Below are 13,915 nucleotides of genomic sequence, written 5' to 3'. Positions count from 1 at the left end.
ACAGAAGTAGCATGATCTCGTTCTGTTTCGATTGTATAACATCTGCGTTATGTTTTATCCGTGTGTATAGATCATATCCAACTAAAAGAGCATTGAAGCAAACTTTGATAAGGAAGTACAGTAGTGCTATATTTCAATGATCCATTTAGAGGCACGGTATATATTCTGTTGTCATGAGTCATGGTAAAAAGTACTATCTGTAGTTCGGGAAGTAGTTAATATTTGTTTTGTTGTTATGGGGTCTACTTTCTGCACATTAAGTTTTCTTTTAGTGGAATGGGGTAACGCATGTCAACAAAAAATGTCACAATCTGCTGTTGATGAACAAATTTAACACTTACATTATATAGAAGGTGTCTTTAATACATTTCTAGACATTTTTCCTGTGGGCACTTTTATTAATAGTACACACGTGAAACTCTAGTCACCTTCAAAGTAATCTCCTCCAGCTGCAACACATTTTTGTATTGTTCCAACTACTTCTGGAAGGCCCCATAGAAGTACTCCTATATAAGCATATCAATGAATCGTCAAAGCCTCTTTCGTCGCCTTAATTGTCGCATAACGACAGCCTCTAAGGTTTCATTTGAACTTAGGGAATAACCAAAAGTCACAGGGAGCAAGGTATGGACTATAGTGAGTGTGAGGAACTGTCTTGATGCCTATCTTGGTCAAATAGTCTGCGACAAGGATGGATTACCCTAGGGACAAACTTCGCGCAAATCTTCCGCATTTTCGGTTCCCTGCGAATAATTGTGTGTACAGTCCCCACACTGCCATGAAACTGTTCACTTATTGTTTCTATAGACACACGGCCATCCTTATCCGTGAAATTGTTTTTTGGACAATTACGTCTGGTTTCCTTACTTCCTGACTCCTCTCACACCTCTCATAACCCCTCACAGAATCTTTGCCTTCTATGAATCTCTTATGCCACTCAAAATTTGATGCGCGATTTATGCAAGATGGTCCAAAAGCAATCTAAAGTATTCCGTGCGTTCTGTGACATTCTCCCAAGTTTAAAACTGAATTTTATTGCATATCATTCTTCTAAAGTGTCCTCACGGCCAGGTTGCATTTTTGAAATGCATCAGCGGTGACAATCAGGCTTTAGTAGGGTGTATTTTCATTCCTGCTGTAGCTGTTTATTCAAACCTGTAATCATAAAAAAATGGTCATTCATCTCAACTTTAAAGGGTCTACGACAATTTTAAGTAGTTGTACAAAGAAAGTTTGGAAACTTATTGGAGGTAACTCATATACTAGTAAAAATATGCAGCTGGATGGGGGGGGCTATTATTGGTAGTAGTAAGAATATCCGTTTATGTGATATAACGAGAGAGTAGCTAGGAATAGATTTTTCGTTACGGGCGTTTCTGAATCATACGCGCATTGTTCATAAATATCGGCGACTCGATTGCAGCCAATCTTGATAGCCAAGACAAGAAAAGAATACGACGGTTGGAATATTACCATGGGCGACGAGAACTTCACGTTAATCACGCGTGATATTTCAAGCGCAATGAATATTCGTGGAAACACCTGCGGCAAATGTGTTTACAGTGATCCATTATTTCTATCTCATATATGACACGTAATAAAAAAAATCTGCTATCAAAGTCTCCTTCCCCTAAAGGTTCGTTACAACTCTTTTATATTATATTTGGACATATGTCATTGTTTATTTTCATACTTGACTTACTTTTGCCACAGACGTTAATTTTTCTTATTTCATAAATGAATAAGAAAAAGGCCATGATAAAATCAGTAAGTATTCTCACAAGGTTGGCATAAGAAAACGTAACCTAAGTAAATAAGCATTTTCCATCGGGACAAAAATTTTATTTGAACATAGTAGTCGAAATATATATTTCATATTGTTGAATAAATTAACATAAAACAACAATAATATTATTTTAATTGGAATTCATTATTGAGATGAGTATTACTTATTAATTTATTTTTATTGTGGATTATTATCCTCATCTTTTCTTAGTTGTTGCTTCACGTGAGAATTGTCTGAAGATAGAGGTTTCAATCCTACTGAAAGCTGGCCATCGGTTTACTTGGCTAAAAACGTGGTGAGACGACAACAACTATGGATGGCAGTAATTGCTGAGAATGCAGTTAGAAGATTGGTAGATCCTATCCCGTCGCGGTTATCACCTAACGAAGGCTAGATGAATAATTGACCGAAACGTTGTGAAACAATAACTATATATGTCATTCGGTAAGGACCCGACCATGGAAGATCAGATAATGAATAAACGTGGATTTATAAGACCAAAAAATCCAACACTTATCGTCGTTTGAGGGCCGTGGTACAGTGGATAGAGATGTGGAATCTCTACGGTTCAAGGTGAGAATTGTCTGACGATACCGGTTTCAATTCTACCCAAAACCGGCCGGAGGCTTACTTAGCGAAAAACGTGATGAGATGACAACAACTATGGATGGCAGCAATTGTTGAGAATGCTGTTAAAAGATTCAGAGTTCCTATCCCGTCGCGGTTACAACCTGACGAAGGTCAGAGGAATAGTCGGCCGAAACGTCGTGAAACAACAACTAAGAAAAGATGAAGATAATAGTCCGCAATAAAAAAGAAATTGTCAACAAATAACGTATAACAACAACAACAACAACAAAAAACTTATAACAAACACAGTATAACCTAATGATCAACCGACCTGCACATTTTTAATGCATTGGAATGTAGCAAAGAATTTTTTTTTTCAAAACTTTATATTTATCCCATCTGTTTTACGGCATGCTAAACTATAAACAATGATCGTGTGTCGCTTAGTTGAGGAATCATGTCTAAAATATAAATGAAATTATTTTATTACTTTTTCACACATTAATCCCCCCTTTAATAGTTTGTTAACAAATAAGTCATTCTTTCATTCCGCGTGTCATACTAAGAGCTAAAAATAACATTTTACATAAACACATTTTAAAAGTCTATCCGATGACGTTAAAAATATATATGTCGTTGTATAATTAATTCTTACAGCATTTGATATACGTTTCCTGTTTTTTTTACGATTTCTTGTGAATTTCTATTTCCAAGTCATCAATATATTGGTCAGGGTGCGTAGATTGACCAAATCTATAACTAATCCTTTACTTTTTAGTGATTACGTAATCGAGCTTATATAAAAGTAAACGCTTAGGAATCCCGCTCCTATTTTTTTCTTTTTTCACTACTAAATTTAACATCATAAACCAATTTCTGAAGGCTTTTCGGTATAATTATCTGTTACTTGTTTATATATTACATATTATTTGGTAACTGCAATAGTTCTAGTTAGTCAAAACAAATTAGTAACAAAAAAATTACTTAGTAACATGCAATATGATTTCGTCCTCAAGATTAACATATCGTCATATAGAATAGGATCAGTGAATCTATCGATGGGGGAGTTGTTTATAGAATGGGAGGTCTTGATATATTAAAAACTTTACATAAAGTTTAAAAGGAATGATTTCTTCACAATATTCTTAACAATTTAATATCTGGAAATGTCTTTTTATCTATGTAGCCATTTCTTCGGTAGATCTGTAAAAGTAGTCATTGACCGGACTAATTTATAGCATATAACATCAATTTCCGCTTGCCTTAAAGATTAGTTCTGGACACCACCCACTTTCTGATCTTCATAAATGATCTTTAGAAACTTATTCTGAGACCATTCGTTGACATTTATGCAGACGACACAATTCCTCACAGCACATTGTATTGATATTTAAGGTCTTTCTTATTCTCTCTCTCTCTTTCTCTCTCTCTCCCTGTCTCTCTTATTCCTCTCCTCTTTCTATCTTTCCTTCTCTTTTGCGACACTTGTCTAAAAGAAAATTTGGTTCATTATAATACTTTTAACGCCTCTAAAACCATGTTTGTCTCGTTTCACAATGAACGCTCCGATCCTCATTGCCGTGGGAAAATAGTTGGATTATTATATTGTTCAAGAATGCATCCTGGCGCAGTGCTCTTTCTATTAATATATAAGATCCAGATTCGCCTTAAGATAAAGCACAACTGTTATATAATGGGAGGGGGTATCGTTTGGATAACTTTTTCCTTGCTTTGACAGTATACACAACCGTGTACTGCAATCTAGTGGGAGATAATCTATTCCTTTCTGGCAGTCCCTTATTTACAGAAAAAATGTTGATAGCTATTCTCCACTCTGTCGTTACATTCATGCTCCACTGACCAATTCCAATTCCTTGTTTTTTTTAAGTAAAACATTCATAGCACGAATGCGCCTAGATACAACCACAACAATGAACACTCCTTACTTTCTCTGTATGAACACTAAACGAAAAATCCATGAACAAGTGTTTAGTTCCAAAAAGATCCAACCTATAGAATAAAATATCACGAAGCTGCTTACCTACTAACTACCACGTGTCGGTCTTAACATCTAGTGTAAATAAATAGTTATTTAGACATCTTCTGCTACTTTTTGTTTCCAATTTTCTTGTGGTTGCGATCATCTACGAACACAAAAAAAAAACTCTTAAAAAAGCCTTATCCTCGAGTGACCCACAACCGTTGATTAGCGGTGACCCATTAGTAACATATATATCCAAGTGTTGCGTTATTAAGCTTGTGTCCTACATGCATCAACCAAATTGCCGTATTTATAATGGTTCGCAACCTGGTTCTTATAACTTGGCTGCTAGTCGTTCCCTCTGTATCATGATCCACCCGAAACGTGAAAACGTCGTCCTGTAATTAAAACTATATTCCTACCCTCAAAAGGTCTAACAAAATGATTGAAAACGGCAAGATATTTATTCAGCGTCACTTTTGTTACAAAATTATTAACAAGTCTGCAGACGGTAGATATTGAAATCGCTTATTATTCATATCATGTCAGCCCATATCAATCAACATTCGATGTCACTATGAGCTTTCATAGAAATTCTTTATATATCAGTCTCTCTTTTTAATCTATGTGACAACATATCTGTTTCTATTATATTCTCACAGCTGGTGCAATTTTCAAGTTGATCTCAACGGTTTCTATTTCCTGTTATTCTCAGTTAACTACAATATACACTAGGACATCTACTCGCTCAATAGCTAAGGCATTAGGATGTTATTTTTTTGTACACATATGCGACATAATAAATGAAATTACAATGCGTTTTTTTTTACTGGTGTTCAAGCGATGGGCGTCAGGATTTAAAGCTGGTGCTTTTATCCTTTTAGATACTTTAAGCTATATTCCCTAGTAGAAAATCTAGTCATCTATCTAATTACTCGCCAATAGCAATGTAGCCTATTTTATATCAAGTAGTATACCCTACCTAGGTTAAACAAAAATTCACAACTTTATTTTTGAAAAATATCGTAGATGTCTTCCTCCTAGTCCACTGTTGTTTTCTAGTATTTTAGTTGAAGAGATAAAGTGAATTTTATAAGGAAATACAAATGTATTTACGGTCCCTTTTTTCTTGTGAACGTACGGAAAAATTCATTTGATTATGGTTATATAAAAATATACCTACATGCACTTAGTAAGAGACGACTCTAAAATTGTTTTCCTTTATTGCTACATAAATTATATTTTAGGTGCGGTTTAAATTTTATTTATACCAAACGCAATGAAATAGAGATGTTTCAATCGATTGTAAGAATACTGGTGATAGAAGCAGCACTAAACTGTAACAAAATTGCACGCACGTGTGTAAAAAATCGTATACAAAAATAAGAATAAAGGAAGTGAAAAAGTGAAAAATTCCATTAGTGATTGAAAATTAGACTTAGATATGAGTGTAAGAATATGATGTCATTAGTAGAAAATCCAATGTGAAGTGTGATGTAAAAAATCAAAAGTTATTTTTTTATTTCTGTAAATGATTTCACTAGTTTTGGACTTATTCTTGGAAGCTCTGCCTTCGCCGGCATGACAGATAATTCATGTAATGTGTAAACGAATAATGCCTTATAGTCTCGTAAATATAATGTTGACTAATTGTTTTATTGATGATATTACAAAATCTACAATAAAAAGTAGGAAGACGCAGAAACTCCTGCTTCAATATCACTACTACAACAAATTTATAAATAGATCAAATTACAGTTGATTAACTACTTACAACGTGTCAGCGAGAAACTCTGTTGTTTTCTCTCAGGAAAATGTATCATCATCCAAGGTTACAAAGTTTGGGACAAGTTCTTTAAGCAAAAGACAATTCGAAAAACGATAAAAGCTTTTCATGGCTTATATATATTTTTACAGTAAAAATGCCAACATTTTCTTTGGCACAGCTTTCTTTACCCGTGTAATCAGGTCCCCAAAATCTGCTATAGAGAGCAAGTAACTATTTGCCCTAATATCAATTCTAGTTCTGTTGTTTTTTTTTAATTTTTTATTCCTTCTCGATCGGCGAACATAAGTATGAAGATCGCATTTTTTCACATATTCCACAGCCACATAATAATGAAATTGGGAACAACTACAGTCACATTGCAAACTCATCCACTCGTCTTGATCTACATTACATTAACACCTGAATTATAATACATATTACGTATATCTTTACTTTGATCTACCCAGGTGTATTTCTTGCATGGATACTCACTAGATAAGTGATATAATCATCGTATTGTAGATATTCTAACAACCGAAATAAAGGGAACAGTCTTCTTCTGAAACGCCGATATAGACGTTCGATTTGTCTCCTAATCTGAGAATGAATTGGCGAAGTCTAATCGTTTATACTTCATTTTTTACGTGTTCTCCCTGAATGTGTCACTCAAACTTTACATTCTTAAATTATTCGTATCGTGTATTCCGTAACCTGACACTCGTATCTAGTTTTAAAAACCCTTTTACATTTTTTCATTTTAAGATGCGTCTTCATTGGTCTGACACAAGAACGAGAGGAAAGTCTACTCTCATATATATAATTTTAAGACAAGCAGGTTTTGCAATACTAAGCATAATTAAATAACCAATCGAGATGCTAAATTGGTAAATATTTATATGAATAAATTAAAAATTAGAATTGATCGAATCTTAAGAAACTATCACCTATAACAATAGATCCTTTTAACAAATAAAACAGAGGAAATGAATAAAGACATTTAAAGCAATATATACACGAACATTGCATTATTAAATGCCACTAGGTTTAAAACCTTGTTATTTTCTTTTGTGTTTTGTTTTCTTGTAATCGGGTTCACACTGGATTTATACTCCTCCCAAACATAGTCAAAGGCTATAGGCTACGCTGCCAGCATAATATGTAACAGACCCACATGCGCAAATGACCAGGTCATAGCAGGAGGAGACGTCACCGCGAAAAAGAAAGAAGAAAAAGAAAAGTGAACAGATAATGCACCACGTGGCGAGCATGCATGATTAGTGGACCTAGAAGCACGAGTCAGTGTAAGAGGAACTGTAAAGAAAATACGAAATCCGAATTTTGACAAAAAAACAGTAGATTTTGAATACCCATGTGGTGGGACAGCGGAGCGAAGACGAGGCGGTGTAAGAGATTTGAAACGGGCGTGACAGCAAGACCAGCAGTCCTGTCGACGTGGGAGAAGAAAAAGTACGTGTTTCGCATTGTAGAGTTTTGTTAACTATAATACGAACTAAGAGATTTTTTAAAACATAATGTAATGTGTTGTTTAAAAGGTACCATTAGTAAATGTTTTTTTTTTATTTTAACTTAAAACAATTGAGTCGAATTTTTTTCCACTGTTCTTTACAAAACTTTTATATATAATGTCGGGTCCGAATCTTAACATGTAACTACGTTACAAATATTTAATTTTAAAACAAAAGTTATTACAACGTAAATATTTTCCTTTAAATAAAATATATTTCACAATGTTTTAAGATTACCTATTGTGTTTATAATAATTATTTATATTTTTCGGAATATTATCTTCATATTGTTAACTGCAATTTATGGAACGAGTCAATAGTTTACTTTTCCTGCTTGTTCAAACTAGTGCCAGGTGGCGAAATGTATGAAGGCATTGTTTTAAAGAGTATTTTAATCAGAATTAAACTTAGCACACATGACTCCAATTCTCGTTGAATGAACTGAAACAACAAAGCATAAAACTTGCGCTTGAAAATTTAAATTCAGAAAAAGCATTCCACGCGGTAAAATGTTAAGTGAAGATACCGTACAGTTGTATGCGCATGCGTTCCTTTGTATGAAAGACTCAATTTTAATGTGCTATTATAATAGATTCGAGTTTATGTATCCGGCAGGTCCTGTGTTGAAGTGGTATGCACAAGTATGTGTATTATATCAAATACTAGCTTGGGTGCCCGGTGTTGGCCGGATGTTTAGAGGTGTGTGTTGAGCAAAAAAAAAGTAGTAGTAGTAGGCAGGTAGGCAGGCTCGAACCCGTACCGTGAAGGAGTAAAAAGACGTTTTGAAACAAAAACGCTACGTCTTTGCTGTTGCACCCATCTCAAACCAGATGTAACGTAGGTTTAAATTAAGGTTAGACAATCGATAAGAGGCGATGACTTTCGAAAATAACGGCGAAAAAAGCGACCCTCTGCCTTTAGAAAAGTGCCCAGTTGAGAGTGAAGAAATTAATGTTCTTGGCCAATTTTTCGATATTTGTCGTCCGAAGGGTCGGCATCAAAATGGTATACATCTCGTGTAAATCCGTCGCCTCTGTCGAAAGTTTTAGCCAGACATATTAACATACGTACATACATACATACATTTAAACAGAAAGGTGAGATTTATATTATTGATGACTCTGTAAGTAATTTAAGTAACAGTGTCCAACTGACTTTTCTCTAAAATGAAAAGAAAAATAAATTAACAAACAATAAATAATAAATGCATACATTTTAAACGTATGAAATATAGCGAACCTGCAGTTTATATTTTTGAAGTGTTGGTCACGTTCAGTTTCAGAATATTAATTTTTGTTCTGGTTCCTGCAACTACAGTGAAAGCTTTTGGCTTAAAGTCTCACTATTTTTTAGACTTGCCCAAAATATGACTAACAAATGTGCAGCGAAGTAATGTTTTTTATAAACACAGCAAGGATGCATTAGATTTTTACCCTGTATATGTAAACTTTCCTTGCTTGATTTATATATGGAATATGTGTATACTGATCTCCCCGCCTAGAGCCGAGCCGATGATGCCTATACAATTTATGAACGAAAACATGGTTTATCGACATAAAAGAACGCTGCCCACAAATCAAAATTTCATTGCAAAATTGTTATCGATCCTTTAGCACATCAATCATCTCACCTGCAACAGAAATCGCGTGCTCCGCCCGAACCGGACAAATGTTGCGTAGAAGGATGACGAAAATAGAAAACATTCTTCATTTTTATAAATAAAAATGGATGCTTTCGAACAAACATATATCAGCATTTTAAATACTATTTTTATCGCGTCGGTATGTCATCAATGTGTTTCTTAGCAATAATATGCTCCATCCAGTCCTTAAATAAGGATGGAGTAACTGGAATGTTGACGTATTACTTAGAGGATAGTATCATGATGAACCAACACATAGTAAACAACCTCCATGTAGCTTGTAATTCCTGATAACACTGCACCATGACGCTAAACAGCTAACAGAATAAACTCTGAAGTAACATCAAGAGAGAACTTTCTTTGATTGTGTTTCTTTTTTATTAATTACGTGTCTCCGCTTAGAAAGTTCCAAAGTATCTTGACAAATTATGCATTATACAGGGTGGAACAGAGCAACTTGTTTATTTGTAACATCAATTAAAACATAAGTAATCCAGGTATACATGTAATTCTTTGAACTGCAACAAGCACAATATTTAAATTTTATTTTTTACGAGTGTTAAAGATGATATCAATATAGTGGTGTCTATTCCTTTGTATACATTGAGTTAATCGAACTCTGGGTATATTGGCGACAGCCCAACGAATGTTGTTTTTCAGGTGAGTCAAGGTACTAGGTCGATCGTTGTTAACAATTGATTTCAGATATCCTCTAAAAATAGTCACATGATGAGAAATCTGGGGACTGTGCGGACCAATGCTGGTCACCCCTCAATGAGATGAGGTGTCCTGGGAAGTTCTGCCGCAAAACAGTGATTGATGCGTGCGCTGTGTGTGCCGTGGTACCGTGCTGCTGGAACCACACATTTTCTACGCACATTTGGTTCGGTGTTGGCAGGAAACACTCATTAATCATGTTGACATAAGCGTCAGATGTCATTGATGACATAAGGGTTAGATGTCATAGATGACATATTCTGGCCTTGATAAGTGGTGATTCGTGTGTAATAATAAATTAAAAGAAAACGTTAAACCCGAATCTTGTAACCATCATTTACTGGTAGACTTTTCTATCGAGGACAGAAAGTTCTACATCTCGCATATTGAGATTAAAAAAGACAATAGTTCATCTGTAATAGTGTAAGTGGTCACAGAGACCACGACTAGCACTTGGAGTGAGAAACTCCTCTAAAAGTAGATAATGTTTCCATTAATAATGTTGTATGCCAGGATAGGGTACTCTCGAATTGTTCGCTGCTCAAGTAAGGGCAGAATTGGTTTTTGAAGTCGTTCTTTGTAGGTAAATGTATTATGTGTGTTGATTTTGTCTCTCCGTCTATTTCTGGAAATGTAATTTAAAACAAAGTCCTATACTAAAATCAAACTTAACCTTTCTAGAAGAAAACTCTTTAGAGATAAAATCTTATTTTGTATTTGTTTTGTTTTTTTTAAATAACATCGATAAGTCTGTGTGTGCGCTGAATATTCCTAAACCTAAGCGACGGTGTTATACTTTAATTTATTCTTTATTGTTTGGAATCTCCTGTAACAAGATCAACACAACATTTCTGGTCGAATGTTCTATAAAAATCCAATGAACATACTTATTATACAATCTATATACTCGATTTCAGAAATCTGAGAAACAATCTCTTGAGAGAAGAATCCAGTCAAATACTGAGAAAAATACCAAAATTAACACTAATTATTAAAATTTTGAGTATTAAAAAAAAAAATTGTAAACATAATAAAAATTATTTTAGTCGTTGTTTATGAGTAAATTATGGGCCCATATTATTTGTAATAATTCCATTTAGTTTCTTTGTAATAGAACGTTTGAAATAGTCGTTTTATAGTCCTATTTCAGTATCCAACTGACAATATCAATAACCCTTATCTCAAAGTGGCTTTAGGCATTAGTAAGTCATAGATTATTTGTAAAATAAACTAAAAGTTCATATCATTTATTTTTGCTATTGCATTTAAATCAAAAGTTATCTTCAAAAATATTGTACGCTAAAAACTACAAAGAAAGAAGAATGCTAGGCATTGTTTTGGTTTGTGTGGGATAAAGTTCACCGTTAGAGATCCCATATTTCTATCTAACAAACAAATAAAACTGTAAACGCCGTTTACTGTAGTGCAACTACAGTATTGAAGGATTCGAGGAGTAACGGATAAAGTAATAGGTACATTCAGTTGGTGATACTTTTTAGAAGGTGAAAATTTAATTCCTGCCTCAATCGATACGATAAATGCAATTTATAATTATTTAAAACTTCTACCTGGCGAACCAGATTATGCTACCCCTGTGGATTAAATTTCGTTCGAAATTCCGTTCAGAGTCCCTTATTCGACAGAAAGATTTCCGAGTCCGACAAGATATATCTGTAGACAATTGCTTGTTGAAGCAAAGACATTTCATACCCACGTAACATAATATATAGATGCTAAGTGGTGTTAAAATTTTATGGATTTCAAATATTTTGTAATCTAAGCGCTGACATAAATTGCAGATATCAATGACTACTGAGAAGTTAGGTTTTTATGCTTGAGATACCCAACCAGCAACGGTGGAAAAGGATTACACCAGAAGGATGGGTTTTGGAGAGATAAATTAGAGCTATACTTAAATTACCCAAAAACAAAGCCAGCGAAAACGGAATAAGAACGTTTTTATTTTAATTGAAGGTACGGGAAAACAACAGGGTAACCCTGCCAGTTGGAAGAAAGATGGCGTGGTCGCTGATGTGAAATATATATACATTTTTTTGTAACGAAAAAAAAGTCGAATTATGAAACAATAAACTGTGAAGATGATTATTTTAAGATATCTACCTGATTGTTCAGGCTATATTATTATTTTAGGGCCTGAGAAAATCATCGATGAGAACCCCGTGGAAAATTACAAGATTTGGAAGTGGGGGAGAGGTAGCTGATTATCCAATGAGAATGAATCAAGGTGTGACATTTTGGACGATGATTGGTTAGATGGAACACCCCGGCATGTTTCGGTCCACACCAACCATGTATACATAAGCCGATGCAGACAAAGAAAAATCAGTTTGCAAGCAGTATGCAGCAAGTTTTGCAATAGTTCTCGGGTGAGATTGAACCTGGGAGAACAGTCTACTGCTCCACACCCCGCCGTTCAAGAAACAGCCGTTCATTGACCGATCGAAGGCAAGAAATAGGTTGTTACAACCCAGACTGTCATAACTACCTTCTTTTTTATTCTTTTGTGAAATACTGCACATACTTATTATAATTTTTCTCTCTTTTTGGAATATTTAATTACATACAAAAATTAAAATCAGGGAGACGTTGTTTATTGTTGCTAAAACTTACAAACAAACTTGAAAAGACAGAAACAATCATGTTGAATGATCTTTCCTTTCAGTGCAAGAAGGATGATAAAAGAGATTATCGTTCTGTGTCGAAAGGCATATAAACCCTGTCTGCGTAAGAGCGGCTGGAACTGCACGTGTAATAATTTGGACACAGCGGTATTCTTCATGTTTCATATAAACTAGTGAAACCGAGACCCCCCACCTTGTTATACTTTGATAGAATATTAAAAATGCCACTTATAGAATTCTTGAAATATCCGCTCGATGAGAGAATAACATGTTTAATTAAGAACCAGTTTACTTATATGTTATTGTAATCGATTATAAGTAGCGCATTTACATTATTATAAAGCTAGAGCCTTGATATTGTGTCACTTACGATATTCTGTAATTTTCAAAATGTTATTACAAACCGAAAAGGAAATCGGTGCTTACTAAGCTATGTGTAGTATTAAATTTGTCATGTTGTGAAAGTTAATGGCGTGATCGGATTTCAAGTAAGAGGGTGAACTATGACATATTTAACAGGATTACATAGAAACATTTAAACAGTGATTGTAAATTAAATGTTTTTAAATCGAAGAAATATATGGCTAAATACATTTATTTAATTGGTAATCTACTCTGCTTATTAGCCAAAGGAAACAACGTACACTATATTGAATCAGGCAAGCAAACATAAAACTATTTATACAACTATAACAATATAAATTTTTAATATTTCTATGCGCTGAAACTATTGGTTAGAATTGCATCAAATCGTGTATTAAGTGTATTTGTTATGACATATGTAATACAATTAAGGATACCAATTATGATGCGTAAATATAGCACAAAGAACCGAACGTAGCAAATTATATGGTGGAAATATAAATTTATCGCTCTAACGAAAACAACACTACAGCTTTATTTACAAACTTTTATTGAAAATGTCAATTCACCTATCTTGATTATGTTGTAGAGCTGACATCTCTTTAGTGTAGCTGCATTCAACCTCAATCGCCACCTCGATACGTGTCCTGAACTGGGAGCATGCCTTTTCCACAAGTGCCGACGGCGGCTGGGCGAATACTGGGTGAATGGCGGGGATCATGCTGGCTTTGCTGTTGTGAGAAGTCATTTGTGTGATGTTCTCGACGTATGAGCAAACGAAGAAGTCCATCGGATTCATGTCGAGGAGAAGAAGGGGCAGTAAAAGAAGGGAACATAGTCGTAGCACTCCTTCTTTAAACGAGCCTGGGTCTCTTGAAGTTGTGCACTGGCGTCGTCCTGCTGCCACATCTTGGGTCTGC

At 34.6% G+C, this 13,915-nt stretch overlaps 1 pseudogene; it reads right to left on the bottom strand.

The window, feature by feature from the left end:
- Nucleotides 1–12,790, bottom strand: part of LOC145297874 (uncharacterized) — a 35,536-nt pseudogene extending 22,746 nt beyond the window's left edge.
- Nucleotides 12,791–13,915: the final 1,125 nt, after the last annotated feature.

Source organism: Euprymna scolopes, chromosome 18 (assembly GCF_053919585.1).
Source record: "Euprymna scolopes isolate OS-2025 chromosome 18, ASM5391958v1, whole genome shotgun sequence".
In the NCBI taxonomy this organism is placed as follows: domain Eukaryota; kingdom Metazoa; phylum Mollusca; class Cephalopoda; order Sepiida; family Sepiolidae; genus Euprymna; species Euprymna scolopes.
Note: the sequence above shows the minus strand (reverse complement) of the source record. Positions and strands in the feature narration are given on the sequence as shown.